Raw genomic sequence first — 17477 nt, forward strand, 5'->3', positions numbered from 1 at the left:
GTAATTTTTTTCTTTGTATGATGATCTGCACTAAATTTTTCTTTCCAGAGTTACATTGGCTCAAGTCATCATTTGCATCCACAAGTGACACCAGAAAATCCAAGTATCAGAGGGGTAGCCGTGTTAGTCTGAATCTGCATAAACAACAAGAAATCCTGTGGCAACTTATAGATAATCACATTTATTGGAGCATAAGCTTTTGTGGTCAAAGACCTACTTCATCAGATGCATGTAGTGGACATTCCAGAGGCAGGTATAAATATACAGGCATATGAAAAGAGGACCAATCAAAAGTACTCTCTCTAGCCTTACTCTTGATTGGTACTTTTTTCATACACCTGTATATTTATACCTGCCTCTGGAATGTCCACCACATGCATCTGATGAAGTGGCTCTTTGCCCATGAAAGTGTATGCTCTAATAAATCTGTTAGTCTATAAGGTGCCACAGGATTTCTCAATGTTTCTGAAAATCCAAAAATCAAATTACAGCAACATTAGTTGAACAAAATCTCCAACAAAATTTCTATTATTTAGAAATTCTCTCTATCATAAGGTGATGAAAAACTAGATGATATCAATTATGTCAATCAGCAAATATAGCACAGGGTAATGAAAACAAACCTATTACAGGCATGGACATCATGTAAAAGCTGCACCCCTTTGGAGAAACTACCTTTAGCCCTGCCACTTCAGCCAAGGTCCAAACTCACACTTTCTGACCCCCTGCCTGCCGTCCTCCACCTTGCACCCTGCATCCCGCACCCACACTACAACCAGTGCAGGCTCAGCCAAAGAGTTTGCGGGGCCAAGGCAGCATTCTGACAGTGGGGCTCACCGGTGGATGCAAGGACAGGGTTTTGGCCTCTTGCAGTGATTCACTGGGGCAGTCCTGTGCAGAGACCTCTGTGCGCTCCACACATCCTCGCTTCCAGTGTCTCTGGACAAGCTGAGTGATGTGCCTACCTACCTATATGTGCTTAACACTTCCATGAGCACTGTACCAGCATTGTCCAGGGCACACCTGGGTCTGCACAGTTGGGGTGTCCTAACCCCACACCATCCTACACCCTCTGTCTAGCCAGGTGTGTGCCAGGCCTAGTCTGGTGCACTCCTGGGAGCTGCCTCCCCTTAAGACATTGCTATTTCTGGTTGGGCAGCCAGATTCCAGCTGGGGCTCAGCCGCCTTCACCCTGCAATGGGGAGCCTGCCCACAGGGCCCCAACCCCTCTTTGATGTAACATGCTGGTCTGGGGCAGAGGAGGCTCCTGAACCCTTGGCTGGTCTCCACAGAAGCTGTAACAAAACACAGACTCCTAGTACCAGACCCAACCAAAGAGTTTGTGTTAATTGTAAGACAGGGCCTTGAAGCCACTGGACCCAAGGCAACCGCCTTGCTCTAAGGCCAGGCCTGGGACAGAGGAGCTCTGGCCAACCTGCCCCACCTCTCATGTCACCCGACAGCCTGCACTGATTCCTGTCCCAGCCTACCAAATCACTGGTCCTCCCCCTGCAGATGCCTGGATTCAGGGGCCATCAGATTTAAGACACCTGGGCTGGTGGCCTGAATTGAGCCCTGACTGGCTTTTGGGGAGAAGGGATGGAACCTTGGATTAGGGCAGGGTTAGCCCATGATTACAGTTAAAGAATGAACTGTGTGGCAGCAGACCATAGGAATTAGTGTTTCTCTGGACCTCAATTAAGAAAAAAAGGGAATTTAAGGGTAAAAGGAAGTCACTTACTCTATCTTGCATTCCAGTAAGAGATTGAGAGATCACAAGTGAATGGAGGCATTACATTGTTACAAGTAAGGTTAAGCCCTTAGCGTAATCCTCTGCATTGAGCAAAAGTTTCAAATTCCTTCAGATAATATCCAAGGATGAATCACTTCAAGTGTAGCCCTATTGCTTGTGGCATTCCTTCAGATGTGGGCCCTTAAAAAAATCTTCACACTATTAAGATTTTTGTTTAAAAAATTAATCACCAGTGATAATTGAAAGTTAATATTTTTGAAGATTTTCATAATGCTGAAGAAGAAACCCATTTTTTTAGATCTTGACTTTGATTCAACAGATGCTCAGATGCAGCTGATCTTTGAAAGGTTTCTGCCTGAAATGTTTTCCCTTGGACAGTTCCCATGATAACAATGAGATTATACGCTAGATTTATACTATCACATCTGGTTTTAGATGAAGAGTCTGGACTGGAAATTCTAAACTTGCTTAGATATGGTTGTGCTGAATAATTATAGCATTTCATCAATCTGTTTTCTCCAATAATTAATATTAATGATCCACAGCATCCCCATATGTGAACCTGATGGAGCCTAGGGAGTAGAAATCTCCACAAGGAATATCTCACTGAAATTTTTTCTTTATGATTTTTAGGTGAAAGTGTTCAGACTTCCCCATAACCTCATGGAATGAGCAAGGATTTAAGCCTGGAAAACATGGATCTCTTCCTGATGTATAGGGCCATCTGCACTAAGTGCTGGATCTCTGCACTACCTCTGGAAATAAGTTTTGACTGGAACTGTTTGTTAAGATACTAGCAATAAATGCAGGTTTTGTAGCATTTGTAGTGGCAAAAAAAGCTATTGTGACTTGGGTACCCATGAGACATAGAAGAGAGGACTACTAATGGTCCTTATGCTTTCTATGTATCATCCGGAAATGAACTAAAATAGGGTAAATACTAAGGAAAAGGTATGCAATATATATCTGAGTTTAAACAAGAAGTCATATGTACTTATGATTTGTTGATGAAACTAGATGTAGCCCAGAGACAAGGGCTACACTAGAAGAGCTCTGAAGCTGGTGGGTGATGCTCTGAAGCTGGTGGGAGAGAATTCTCCTGTTAGCATAACTCTTCCATGAGAGGTAGTAGTTTTGTGGCAGGAGACACTCTCCTGTTGACATAGCACTGTCTACACTGGCACTTAGCTCAGTATAGCTTACATCACTTAGGCTATGTCTTGTTGTTTTTGCACAAAAACTCGTGGAGCGTTCACACTACAAGCGTGTTTTTGCACAAGAAAAAGTACAGTAGATTGTCATAAGACAGGGCTTTTTGTGGAAGAGTTATTCCTCTTTCTATGAGGAATAAGCCTATTTGTGCAAGAGCTCTTGCGCAAAAAGGCGTGTGTGGATGGACAACAAGGGTTTCTTGCTCAAGAAACTCCTACTGGAAAAAACATAGGTGCTCTGATGGCCATTCTGTGAACGGCCATCAGAGCTTTCTTGCACAAGAGCATCTATAGCAGTGTGGATGCTCTCTTGCGCAAAAGCACATGGCAGTGTGGATACGCTCTTCCGCAAAAAGTTCTTGCACAAGAAGCTTGCAGTGTAGACGTAGCTCCCGAGATATGAATTATTCACATCACTAAACAATGCAAGTTATACCAAAGTAAATTTTAGGGTAGGCAAGATCCAAGGTGGTGGTTTGGCCACATATAGCATGTTTAATCAAACTAACAGATGTCCAAAGTTTAAAAAAGGATAAGATTGATGGGGAGAGTAGATAAAAAGGATAATAATGACCTATCATATCAGTAATAGTCTAGAAATATACATGTTTTCAAAATAGAGCTTTATTTAGCAATCATTAAACCTGACTTTGGTTTGTCAAAGTCTATAAAGTTACCAAAATACGCACAAGGATCCACATATTTAGTGGAATAAACATTATTGATACACTTGTGTATCACTGCAAGACTTCGGTCAAAAAATCCAAAGTAATTTAGGATTTCTTCTTGATTTTTTCCTCAAAATTATTTAAAAAGTGATCTAAAACAGACTGCCCTGGACAACAGTAAGACCTTATTTTGAAATACCTCCCCCCCCCAAGGTTGAATTTATAAGTAGTGAGTCCACACTACCAAGCTTGTTATTTTGAAATAATAGGCCACAAATTCGAAATCTGCACACCTGCTTTTCATGAGGAGTATTCCAAAGTAGTCATTTTGAAATAACGGTACTATGGATTAAGGATGTTAGGGTACGTCTACACTAGCTTGTTAGTTCGAGCTAGGTAGGATAATTAGGGCAAGCGGAGTTGCAAACGAAGCCCAGGATTTAAATATCCCGGGCTTCATTTGCATGTTCCCGGACACTGCCATTTTTAAATCCCTCTTAGTCTGAACTCCGTGCCCGCGGCTACATGTGGCACAGAGTAGGTAGTTTGAATTAAAATTCCTGATTCGAACTACCGTTACTCCTCGGTAGGTGGAGGTCCAAATTGCTGTGCTCTGGTGCAGTTTTAAATACTGTGTCTCTACCTTGTTTGTGGCAATTTGGAAATTTCCGGGGGTTACTCATTACTTGTTACAGTATGGTTCAGCTGTACTGCTTGTCCTTTGACTTTGTTTACATGATCAGTACATTTAGGTAAACAAGATTGTTATGTTCCCGCCCTTATCTACAATTCGTTCTTGCTACAATGGCGTATGTTCCTAGAGGCTTGCTTCTGGCTCATCAGTAGTAGGGAAAGAGGGGAGAAGGCAGGCCTCACCACCCCTATACTTCACACATACAGAGTTCTTCCGCAATTGACCCCTAAAAAGGGGGTACTTCAAAGGGCAGTGCCGCACTGCCTCTTTTAAACACCGAGGCATTTTAAAGGGGTAGCACTGCACAGCTGAGCCAGCATTCAAAGGTGCAGCTCTGCCTGGAGCCCGGGTCTGCTGGGGATTTGCCAGCTGATCCCGGGCTCTGCACAGCATTTCCATTGCATTAAGTCCCCAGCTGATCCCGGGTTGTGGGGAAATGCTTGGCATTTCATATCGGCAGTGTAATATGGAGCCCGGGGTCAACGGGGTACTCTGAGTCCCCCGCTGACTCCGGGCTCCATGCTGCGCTGCCATTTTGAAATGCACAAGAGCCCCTGCTGGGGACTCTTGTACATTTCAAAGCTGGCTCACTTGCATGCAGCCAGGAGTCAGGGAGACTTTTCATTGGTCCTGGACTGCAGGCGGTGTTCTGCACTCCTCCAGCAGGGGCTCTTGTACATTTCAAAGGAATAATGCGGAAGTGCCTATCAACTAGTCAAGTAAATTAATCGCAATTTAACATTGTTAACATGCTCTTGTACTGCTAATTCAAACTGAGTGGCCTCCGGAAGCCTCCTGCAGCTGTCAGCTCTGACTGCTCTGAACACACCAGGCAACTCTCCTCCTCCTCCTGCGGAGCTATAAAAGTCCTGGGAAAAGGAGACTTCCTCTATAAACACCTGAACACACATTTCACCACCATTTGGCACCTACCCAGCTTGGTGTTGAATTGCTCCTTGCTGGGATCCAGGCTACCTGTGTAGGGCTCATGAACCAGGGGAGCAACGAGTAGACTGCATCACCCAGGATCATGATGGGCATGTCCACTTCTCTGACTCTGATGGTGCAGTCTGGGAAAAAAGTGCCAGAGAGCATCTTTCAGAAGAGGCATGAGTTCCAAACTATGCGGGCTTCATGAACCTTTCCCGGACATCTGACATTGATGGCAATTAAGCATCCCTTGCAATCCACAAGAGCCTGCAGCACTATGGAGAAGTACCCCTTCCTGTTGATGAATTCTGAGGCATAGTGGTTGGGGACCAGGAAGGGGATGTTCATTTCATTTACGCCCCACCCATACACAGTTGGGGAAGCCCATGGTGGCAAAGCCATCCACGATACTGTCCACTTTGCCCAGAGTGACAACACTCCATAGCAGCATGTGGATGATGGCCTTGGCTACTTGCATGAGCATGGCCCCCGCTGTGGATTTCTCCACGCTGACCTGGTTCTCAACTGAGTGGTAGCTGTCAGGCATGGCGAGCTTCCATAGGGAGTGTCCTCTTGCCTGAGGGCAGAAGCAAGCTACTCACAGAGCTCCAGGAAGGTGGCTTTCTTCTGCATGCAAAAGTTCTGCAGCCACTACTGATCGTCCCATGGCTGCAGGATGATGCTGTCCCATCAGCCCAAACTAGTCTCCCACTGCCAGAAGCAGCGTTCTGTTGTGTCCAGGGTATTGAGGGGTGCTCAAAGCAGCAAGAGCACCAGGACATGGCTGAGCAATGCCTGTGGGCCATGCTGGAGTTCATCCTCATCCTGGTCCTGCTGGAGCAACATGCAGGCAGCTTGGAAGTACTGCACTGTGAGTCGCAGCACAAGCCCCCTGATCCTGGCACTGCTTTACAGAAGCTCTGGCTCCATGTTGTCAATGCTATGGTGTCTGCACGGGCAACCAAAGCATAAGGCATGTGCCCAATGCTTTCCTTTTGTGTCCCATGTGGGAGAAGACAGTGGAGGAGTGGCATGTGAAACCAATCATAGAGAGGAGCCCCTCAAAGCACATGTCACAGCTTGTAGGACCAAGAAGCCACAGGAGTCTGAGGCAGGCTCCATTAAATGTGGACATGCTATTTCAGACTAATTTAGCTTAATTTTGAGGCTTCCCCATAGTGAGAACACACAAGCTTGTGTTTGTGAAATCAGGAGTTCTCAAGTCAAATTTAGTAATTTTGAAATGATTTTCTAGTATAGACATGGCCTATCTGAATTTAATGCTCAGTGGGAAGAAGAGGAATTAGTTAATAATTTTAAAAAAGAAGAAAAAGAAGAGACTACACCAGAAGAAATTTTAAAAATCACATTTAGATTGTATACTGTATTAAAGGATGGAAAAAGAGGGCATGTTTATAAAGCTGGGTGGATGAAAAATCTGGGAAGGGAGAATTGTTTCGGGTAAAACTAAACACTTTGTTCACCCAAAATATTTTATCAGTGTTTTTAACATTAAATAGTCAAATAATAATGAGTCTTAAACATAAAATAAAAGCTGAAAGGAAGAGAAGTTTACAGATTGTTTTGTCCTATATTCTGCCTCCCACTGTTCAGTTTGTAACCTCTAAAATATAATGATTTGTATTTTCATATGTGAAAAGTGTCAAGCATACTTCAGACTCTATGGACCAAATCTGCAATCCTAACACTTTTGAAGTTGCATTCAGTCATACAAATAGTAGCACCGTTCTCATTTCCAAATGGTCCATCCATGAGTTTTCAATGTGTCTTTTGGCAATATTCAGCACAGCCATGCAAATTCCCAACTGGAATATGGTTGGAAATGGCACAGAAGAGAGGAAATGTATAATTAGCTTATAACTACTACAGTAGGAGTAAGTGTTCCCTAATAGCCAAGGCTAATTAGTCAATTGGTGCCAAGTGGTCTATAAGCATCTTGTTTTCAGAAGTAGACTAATGGATAGGACATATTTTTATGGTTAACACCATACCAGCCTCTCTCTCTGGAACAAATGGGAATGACATGGCTCATGTTCAGACGTAAAACTCTTAATTACTTATATAACTATGAGAGATGAACAATTTACACTTCATTATTTAAAACTGCAGAAATCATTCCCATTTAACAAAACACACATTTTACATTTCTGAGAAGTAATCTTTATATTCCACCGGGAAAGCAAAGTGGTAGCAGGTTTCTCTTTTCAGTTCAGATACTCTGTGTGATACAGCTACAGAGGCTTAAGTGTAGAAGTCTCATTGGCTTTATGGGAGTTGTGTGCAATGAATGTCTGTCAGATTGGGCTCAACATCTGTGCACATTTATTAAATTGGATTAGGCTAGTTCTGTCTACTGACATTTGAAATCTTCTTACTCTCCTTCTCCACATCTCTCTCCCCTGACAGAAAATAAGGGCAGGTCTACACTTAAAAGTGTTGCGCTGAAGTGAAGATGCTCCTTTGCTGACGGTAGATCTCCTCTCAGCGTAATGAATTCATCTTTCCAAGAGTCAATAGCTATCTCTCCTGTCCACATAGTGCTGTCTACAGGAGGGGTTGGGGCAGTTTAAGTCAGTCAAGGGTATGGATATTTCATACCTTTGAGTGATATAGTTGGACCAATATTGATCCCTAGTGTAGATGTGGCCAAACTGAGAGGAAGTACTCATCAAGTATTGCAAGAAAGTATTAGCTGTTATGTGGAGAATGAAGGAGAAATCCATTTTTATATGACTATGCTGTGTTTACCTGTTTGATATTATCCTCCCACTGCATCAAAGCAATGGTTCTCGAAGTGTGGTCCACAGACTGCTAGAAGTGCACGACTGTCTTGCACGTGGGCCATGGGCTCAGGGCTTATCCTTCTCCCCCGCAGTGGTCCCCCACAAGGTGGGAGCACCAGTGCCAGCTTCCTGATGCAGGGGAGGGAGCTTCATGGGCCAAATCCAGTTTGTAGGGGAAGGAAATGGCTCTGCATGCTGCTGCTCCCCCTTCCCTTGACTGGAGGAATGACAGCACAGGAAACCACTCTCCTGGAAACTTTCTCCATGGCTTTCATTGGCTGGAATCATGACCAATGGGAGCAGCGGGGGGGGGGGGGGAGGGAAGCACCTTGGAGAGAGAGGTAAGCACCTGCCATCCTTCTTATGCCCAGACTCTGCACTCCCATCCCCTCCCGCCGAGACCTCGCATGCCACTCCTGCATCCTTCCTCCCTCCCAGACCCCACACCTCCAGCTCACTCCTACACCCAACTTCTTATCCAGACCCTCACCCCAAGCCCTCTCCTGCACCCTGCCTCCTGGTCCAACCCCACATCCCAATCCCCTCCTGAACACATTTTGTCATCATGGTTAATGGTTGTCTGGTGGTCCACAAAAAGGTCTGCATTGAATGGCTTGGGTTACAGTATAAAAAGTTTGAGAACCACTGAATTAAAGCAAAGGAGGCTGTTAGGGTTAAACAAAGGGGAAACAAAACAATGGTAGAGATAAAACTGCTGAGGTAAACAAACTGCAAGGAATTAAGATAACTGACTGACTTAAATTAACAATGGCTGTTCTGTTAAGTAGGATCATTGTATTTCCCAAAAGTTAGATTGGACAGCCAGAAGCTGAAAATCTAGGGTGTGTCTAGATTACATAGTTCCGTTGACGGAGCCATGTAAAGTAGTTTACTCGACATAGTCAATGAAGCAGGGATTTAAATAATCCCAGCTTCATTAAAATAGAAATGGCCGCCGCACTGTGCTGACAATCAGCTGATCCGGCACAACATGGCAGTCTAGATGCGGCATGGTCGACAAGGGAATCTTTTGTCAACCGCTCTGGTAAACCTCACGAGGCATACCGGTGTGGTTGACAAAGGCTTCCCTTGTCGACAGTGCTGATTCTAGACTGCCGCACTATGCTGGATCAGCTGATTGTCGGCACGACGCGGAAGCCATTTCTATTTTAATTAAGCCCGCTTCATTGACTATGTCAAGTAAACTACTTTACATGGCTCCGTTGACAGAGCCATGTAGTCTAGACACACCCCTAGATATGAAAAAGACTATAAGTCATTTAACACCTCCCACCATTGTTAGCTGCCAGGGCAGGAGACAATGACAGTGAGGTACTGAGAGAGAGTGAAACTGCATAAAAGCGGGCTGTGTTTCCTCATCAGAGATGGAGGTAATTGAACAGAGAGAAACTTACCAAATTTTTCAAGGAAAGATTAAGGTTTGGGTAAGAGGAAATAAGCGAATAGTCCTTTATTGTTTTAACCTCTATCTCTGCTATGTGCCTTAAATGAACATATAATACTTGGTTTTAAAGAAAGATTGTTATGAGTCTATTTCATCTGCCACCAGTCACTGATCAAAAAAAAGGGGGAGAGGGGGCTACAGGTACCAAACAGAGTTTGGTTTGTTGGTTAACATGGCTATTAAATAGGTATCCTACAACCTCAGAGGCCCAGTCTAGTCTTGGTAGAACTGTGCAGTTCCATCCAGAAAAAGATGAAGGTAGAGAAACATATTTCTAAGAGTTGCACTTCAGAGAAGCAAAAAGGGGATCTAAAGCACAGCTTGCCCATGATAATCTGAAATGGATACGACAAATATTCAGCAGCTAGTCAGTTATCAGTCAGAATCTGACACATGGGTCTAGTCAAGTCCAAACTGCACTTTCTATAGCCCAGGAAGGAAAGTAGTCAAAAATGTCTTTAAGGAAAGTTACTTAGCCAGTTCCTAATGAACATAGAGTAGTCTCCGAGGTTAATTACTTCTTGCCAGTTGCCAATGGTCTCTACTAACTTGTTTAGCCAATGGGGGTTGGTCAGGTATTAGAAACCTCAGATACTGAGATTTTGGCCCCTGTCATGGATCTTATACATTTGGTAAAGACTTTCTAATGACAATCCCTTGTCATCCTTAACTGGTACCACAGGATCTACCAAAACAGCTACAATACTAGATCTACCAAAACAGCTACAATGTGGCCAAGAATCTGAGATACTTGGTGCTTTTTTGGATATATTACTGAAATATTATTATTTATTCACTATATTGCTTTTAACCCCTCTCTTCTCCCCCCATACCTGAGATCCTTTAAAAAGTCGGTTAATCACACATACTATGGGACTGCTTACAGTGAAGCCAATAATTCTCAATTTGTTTCCTCCACAATACTGAAACCAGTGAGAAAAGTGGCAAGATTTTATCTTATTTATATCAGTGTAAGCCCAGAGCAACTCCAGCAATTTCAGTTGAGTTGACATCGTTTTATACTGGAGAAACTGTGAGCAGAATTTGCCCCGCAGTCTTCATTTGAATGATGACAGCAACTGATATGTTGACTGATTACTTAATGTGTTCTGAAAACCAAATACTATAGTGTTTGCTACAAATTAGACAGAATTACATATTTATTAGAGGTTTATGAATAATTCATAATAAATACTTTATGCAGTTAATTTCATTTATTTTAGTGTACCCAAATTGCCCCAGAGCAGCTTGCAGTTTTCTTTAATATACTCATTAACTGAATGTTTTCACCTAGTAACTTTGTTCATTCATTGTACACAAAAAGTATGTGGGAAGTATCCGGAAAACAAAATTGGAACTTTTTCTGTTTAGTTTTAGTTGGACACATGGGTCAGATGGTATGTGTGTGATCTTTCCTAGAATCAGTTTCTATAGGAAATGCTCATTTATGAATTAAAAATTCACCTTCTGTGAATATTCTCTAATATTTACTTAGCATTTGCTGCTTCTGTGACCATTGATATCAATGGTGCTACTCCCATTATTCAAATTACACTTACATTGTAATTCTACTGACTTCACTTTTACTGAATTAGGTACTAAAATGCTAAACCATTCTTCATGTCCTGGGAGACCAAAGATGACAACTACTAGTATTATATCACCTTTGGTTCTGTTGTAACTCCCCTTGATTATTCAGTTGTTTGTTTTCTTTCAATACTGCTTCACCTGAGATTTCCTTGTGCCTTAGCTTTTTCCCAAGTGTCTGCTATGTTGATGTCTTCTGGGACAACAGCGTTATTTTCTCAGCCCAGTCCAATTTTCACCTCCACGTTTTATCCACTAGAGGTTGTCAAATGAAATTTAATCTGTAAACTTTGCTGGAACCAGTCAATTTGTTGTTCATCTTCTGCAACATTATAGTTATTATGCCCTGCTTTTTTATGCTGCTTGAAGCCGAGTATTCTAATGTGGTGTTTATAACAAAGAAAGCCTTCCAGTATCTAATTTCTGTAATCTTTTCCTAAAAGCTTTCTGAGGAGAGTTGGGGTTAATTCTGCTCCCAGTCACACTAGTATAACAGAGAAGAATTTGGACCTTGGAATTTTTCAGGTGATACATTCAGGCTGACAGGGGGGGTTGTTTGGTTGGATTTTTCTGTGTATTGGTTTCTTTTTCTTTGTCAGTTTTACCCCACCTCCTAGAATGTCCTCTGAAAAGTTTGGACAGTTGGGGATTTCAAATTGATGGCCTGATTGTGGCCAGTCCCTGAATGAAAGCAGTGTGTGCAGGAAGGTGTGAGGATGGTGAAAGGAGACAGTCTTCCAGAATTATGCTACAAAGTACAATCCCCTATGGGAATCTTCCTGGTTAGGACAGCTAGGGACATGTTGAGACCTCTGGTTTATTCACATTGCATTAGCCAGTAAAGCTGCCTGAGTATAGATTGTGAAATATGCTTCATTCTTTCTATATTAGAACTGCTTCATGACCCCATGCAGGAGGAATGCTAGCTGCAAGTTGATTCATTGTGATGGTCTATACGCTGATGGATGGTCACCACTTTTACACAACTATGATAAATTTTGTGGGGCTTCATCTGAAAAGTCATAATCTGCTGAATATCCTTATCTTATTAAAATGTTGTGTAGCAACACTGTAAATGAGGTTATAGGATTTTACTGTATGATTGTGACTGAAATGTGCTATAATTCTGGGTAACACCAACAAATAAGATTTTCAGAGACAAAGACACACTGGCCCTATCTTTTAAAGAGATATCACTGGTTTAGATAGCTATTCATCAGCAATGGGAAGTGGAAAACATGAGAATTATGTTAATCACAAAGATGACCCCCCACCCGTCCATCAATATTTGTCAGCTTCTCCCCATTTGGAGATAATCCTCGAAGAAGGGGAGGGTGGTATAAAACAAGAGGGAATGTGTTTCACCTCTCCTCCTCCCATATCTCTGATCATATCAGCATCTCTGAAAAAACTTCACTAAAGATTCAATGATCCTAGGTTGAAAGGAAATCCAGACAGTGAAATTTACAGTAGCATATGGTAAGACAAAATCTTTGCTTTTAAGGCCACTTAGCTTTTTAAGTTAGGTAATTACCTTGGCTATTGCTTTCTTATTTGCTTTTGTAACTAATCCTGACTTTAATGCATCAGTACTTGTAATCACTTAAAATCTAAATAAATTTATCATCTTGTTTTATCTTAATCAGTGTGTTTGGATTAAGGTAGGTGAGAGGTTCCATTTGGAATTAGCAAGGCTAGTGCCTATATTATTTTCCTGTGATGAACTGACAGACTTTCTGAGTTTGCATTGTTCAATAGTGTGCTGGACTGTAAAAGTTGCACATATATGGGGGAACAAGGCCATGGCCAAGAATTTGCAGCTGTCACACTGTATGAAACTCATGAGTGACTGGTCTGAGTGTTCATCTATTTTACTGGGAGTGAACATGCATGCATGCTGCAAGTGGAGGAGATAGGCTGGGGCTGTACTGACAACAAGGCAGAGTAAAAGATACCACAGGCTGGATCAGTGATCTTTAACCTAAATTAGTGAGTGGGCCGCATGAGTGACACTCCTTCATCTCATTGGGCCACAACATTATCGTAACCAAGATAGTCAATCGGGATAGGGTAGCTTTGCTAACTGCGCTTACATGCCTACAATTTGTGGGGTTTGTCAATTGACACATAGCAACAATTTGATTAGATGCAGAGGGTGTGCATGGCTCTCACAATGTTGTGTGCAATCAGCATGCACCTTACTTCATGTGCCCTTGCTTTATGTGTGTCACTTCTGTAATACCAGTAAGAGGAAAAGAAACAAAACAACAATGAAGACAAAAACCAGCAGGCTAAGGCATCCCTGTGCATGGGCAATGGTAAACAAAATGCCTTGTGGGACATACAAAGAACCTCAGTGGTCTGGGGAATGTCATTTTCATATTTAAGCAATTCCTAATTTGGATATTTTCAAGATCCTCCTCTAATTTTCTTTGTTTCATCATTGGCATTAGGAAAGAGTGTGAGTATTTTACTTCTTGGAGCAAACTGAAAGGCAATGTAGTTAGACCTGTATTTCCAGCTGATTCCAAAATATGCTTAGCACAGCTTCAGATGGCGTGACATGGTGTCTTCTGGGTTTCCTGGCCCACAGCCCTAAAGTTTGATCTGGCATTTACACTGGCAGATAGGAATTAGCTGTGCATCTATGGCCTGGCTGTCTCTCCTTTTCCTTAGAACAGTGGTCCCCAATGCGGTGCACGTGGTGCATGGGCGGTGCAGGCCCCTGGGCGCGCAGCGTATGGATGGCCCTGCCCCCGGCTGCACAGCGCAAGGGCTGTGCTGGCCCCAGGCACTCAGTGTATGGGCAGCGCCAGCCTCTGGGTGTGCAGCACGTGGGTGGCCCCATTCCCGGGTGCACGGTACATGGGCTGTGCCAGCCCCGGGCACATGGCGTATGAGTGTCTCCGCCCCAGGCACATGGCACAGGAGCGGCTCCAGCCCCAGGCGTGCAGCGCATGGGCACTGCTGGCTCCTGGGCATGTGGCACAGGAGTGGCGCCGGCCCCAGGAGTGCGGTGCATGGGTGGCGCCAGCACTGGGCACACAACGTATGGGCGGCCCTGGCCCCTGGGCGCACAGCGTATGGGTGGCCCCGCCCCCGGGTGCACAGCACAAGGGCTGTGCTGGCACTGGGCACGTAGCGTATGGGTGGTGCCAGCCCCTGGGCACACGGCACAGGCATGTCACTGGCCCCGGATACACGGCTCAGGGGCAGAGGCAGCCCCAGGCATGAAGCACATGGGCTGCCCCACCTCTGGGTGCATGGTTCACGGGCTCTGCTGGCCCCAGGCACACGGTATATGGGTGTCTCCACCCCTGGGCACGCAGCGCAGGAATGGTGCCGGCCCCAGGCACGCAGCACGTGGGTGATGCCGGCTCCTGGGCGTGTGGCACAGGAGCGGTGCCGGCCCTGGGAGTGCAGTGCATGGGTGGCACCAGCACTGGGCACGCAGTGTATGGGTGGCCCTGCTCCCAGGCATGTGCGGTCCTGCCCTCGGGCACCCAGCAGTCCCAAAAGGTTGGGGACCACTGCCTTAGAATGACCACTTCTGAGGAAAAACTGCTCCATCTCTAAGCCATTAGGTGTTTTCTCAAGTTGGGGGATTATGCCTCATTAAACTAGTCTCACAGGATCTGACGACAAAGAGTTCTGGGGTCGGCTGTTCCCCATCTAGACTAATGCGCTGTGCTGACAAACAGCTGATCAGTACAGCGTGGTGGCCATTGTGATGTAAATGAAGTGGCAATTATTTAAATCACCGCTTCATTTCCCTTTGCCGAGTACACTCATGTACATGACTCTGTCGATGGAGCCACGTTGTCTAGACACATTCTTCAGTCTCTCTTGAACTAAATTCTTAATATTATAGAATTGTAGGACTGGAAGGGACTTAGAGATGTCATTATAATGAGCCATTAGACCATCCCTGACAGGTGTTTATCTAACCTGATCTTAAAAATCTCTAAAGATTCCACAACCTTCCTAGGCAATGTATTCAAAGTGTTTAACCACCCAACTGCCCTTGCTGAAATTTAAGCCTATTGGTTCTTGTTCTATGCAAAAAATAAACTGCAAATAAATCTGGGTTGGGCCCACGAAAACTCACGATACCATCTACATGTTTTGTTAATCTATAAAGTGCTACCAGACCATTTGTTGTTTTTTTTAGCTTGGGACTATTAGTCAGGTCTTTGTCATGGATTTCAATGGTGTATCCATTCACAAAGCAGCTGCAAAGCAAGTGATCCATTATGGTAACCTGGAATGTTATAAATAGCTTAACTATAAAATACTATTGAATAATTAAAGTGATATTTGTGTGATAATTACACCCTGTTCACAACTCTGGGGGGAAAAACACCCTAATGCCTAATTAGAAACCACGGAAAAAACTTTTTGAAGGCTTTGTTTACACTTCTAAGTTTGGAAATGCAGTTGTAGCAGCACTTTAACACTGCAGTGTGGTTACGGTAAACCACCTTTCTGAGGGGAATAGCTAACAGGGTTGAAAACACTTCTCCCAGCACTGGGAACTCATTTACACAGGCACTTCACAGAGCTGTAACTTGTTGAGCTCAAGGAGATGTTTTCATGCCCCAGAGCGAGAAAGTTATAGAACACAAAAGTGGCAGCATAGACAAGCCCTGGTCTCTCTCTATTTCTAGAAGAAAGAATTCAACAGAAAATCTGAGTGGGGAAAGGAACTTTGAAGACATCTGCTGTCTTAGCAACAAAATGAAGTATCAGCTCAAAGACCACCACTAGCAGCATGGCCAGATTAATGATATCAGAACTCTATCGTTTCTCATGAGGTGTACTTTTTTCTAAGCTATTTTACGATGTGTGAAGTGAAGGACTGAAAAAAAAGTTAGATTATGTTGAATTATAAGCTCATTTGAATGTTCATCTATGTCCTTGCATTCCTCTTTTGGTTATTCATCATAAGTTAATTTAGTGTGTTTAACATACGGAGTCATTCCTAGAATGGAAAAAGAAGAAGAAATGTTTATAACTGGTAGAGGAAAGATGAGGCAGCATTGAACGAACAGCTGTTTCCTTTGCATATTTTTTTTCCTTTATAATGTCTGTTATCTTTAGATGTCATTTTCTATGTCATCCTCAGGTATGAGTTGTCACAAAAGCTTTATGTAACCAACACCTGCAGTAGAGCCTGGCTGTCTCGTGCCCTTTATTTGTGCACACCCAGGCCATGTCTACACTGGGGAGTTTTTTGAAATAACTCTCCTTATTTTGAAGTAACTAGGTAAGTGTCCACACTACCAAGCTTGTTATTTTGAAATAACGGGCTTGTTATTTCGGAATAGTAACTCCTGCTTGTGAAGAGGAATAAGCTTGTTTCGAAATAGTTATTTCAGGAGTTGTTATTTTGAAATAACTTATTTCTATATAACTCTGGTAGTGTAGACATAGCCCCAGAGCACCTCAAGTGTGACTGCACTACCCTTTGACTCTGTCTGGTGGAATCTCAAGCTTCATCTTTAGATGCCGTTGGAGATGCACACAATTACTTTAGGTCTCCGTTTGGCTTATCTCAGGGTGTGTATACACAGCACCCTAAACAGGAAATAAGATATGCAATTTGCACTACACAAATTGCATAACTTACTTCAAATTTATTTCGAAATAGGCTATTTCACACAGCACCAAATTTCAAAATAATGCTTTATTTTGAGCTGTTCCTTATCCCTTGTGCAAGGAAGTTTACTGGGATGGCAAAATAGCATGCCCCTTATTTCAAAAAGATATTTTGAAATAAGAGGTGGTTTGTGTAGACGTGGGGAAGCTATTTCGAGATACCTCCGGCATCCCAAAATAGCAGTGCAGTGTAGATGTACCCTTAGAGATAATTCTTCCTTCCTCCTAACAGCTCTGCAGAGGAGATGCTTGACTCCATTATTTGTGTTCAGAGCTCCTGGTAAGAAAAATGCCTATGAGAAACCAAAGATTCATTGCATTCCCCTTATCAAATGGTCTCTTGATATGGGACTATCTGTTGGGCTGAATGCAAGTATATCTTGAGCCAAGGGACATAAATACTTTAGTTTGCTGAGGAACGTGACTTAATTTTTCTCTCTGTATTTTGTTTGCTCGTTATCTGACGACCACTTGATTACCTTGGTAAAGGCATAGATTTTAATGCAGGCAACCATGTTTTTCAATGGCAGATTGGATGAACTATTTCCACAGAATTATTATCAGTCCCTTCAACTGACTCTTTATAAGCTAAACACAAGGACTGTGTATATTATATTTAAGGTCAGGTTTTAACTAGTTCTCTGTATCTACGCAGGAGCATAAGTGGAAGTAAAGCTCTGAGACTCTGGTTCCCTATGCAGCCTATG

The sequence above is a fragment of the Pelodiscus sinensis genome, chromosome 2 (genome assembly GCF_049634645.1).
Source record: "Pelodiscus sinensis isolate JC-2024 chromosome 2, ASM4963464v1, whole genome shotgun sequence".
In the NCBI taxonomy this organism is placed as follows: domain Eukaryota; kingdom Metazoa; phylum Chordata; order Testudines; family Trionychidae; genus Pelodiscus; species Pelodiscus sinensis.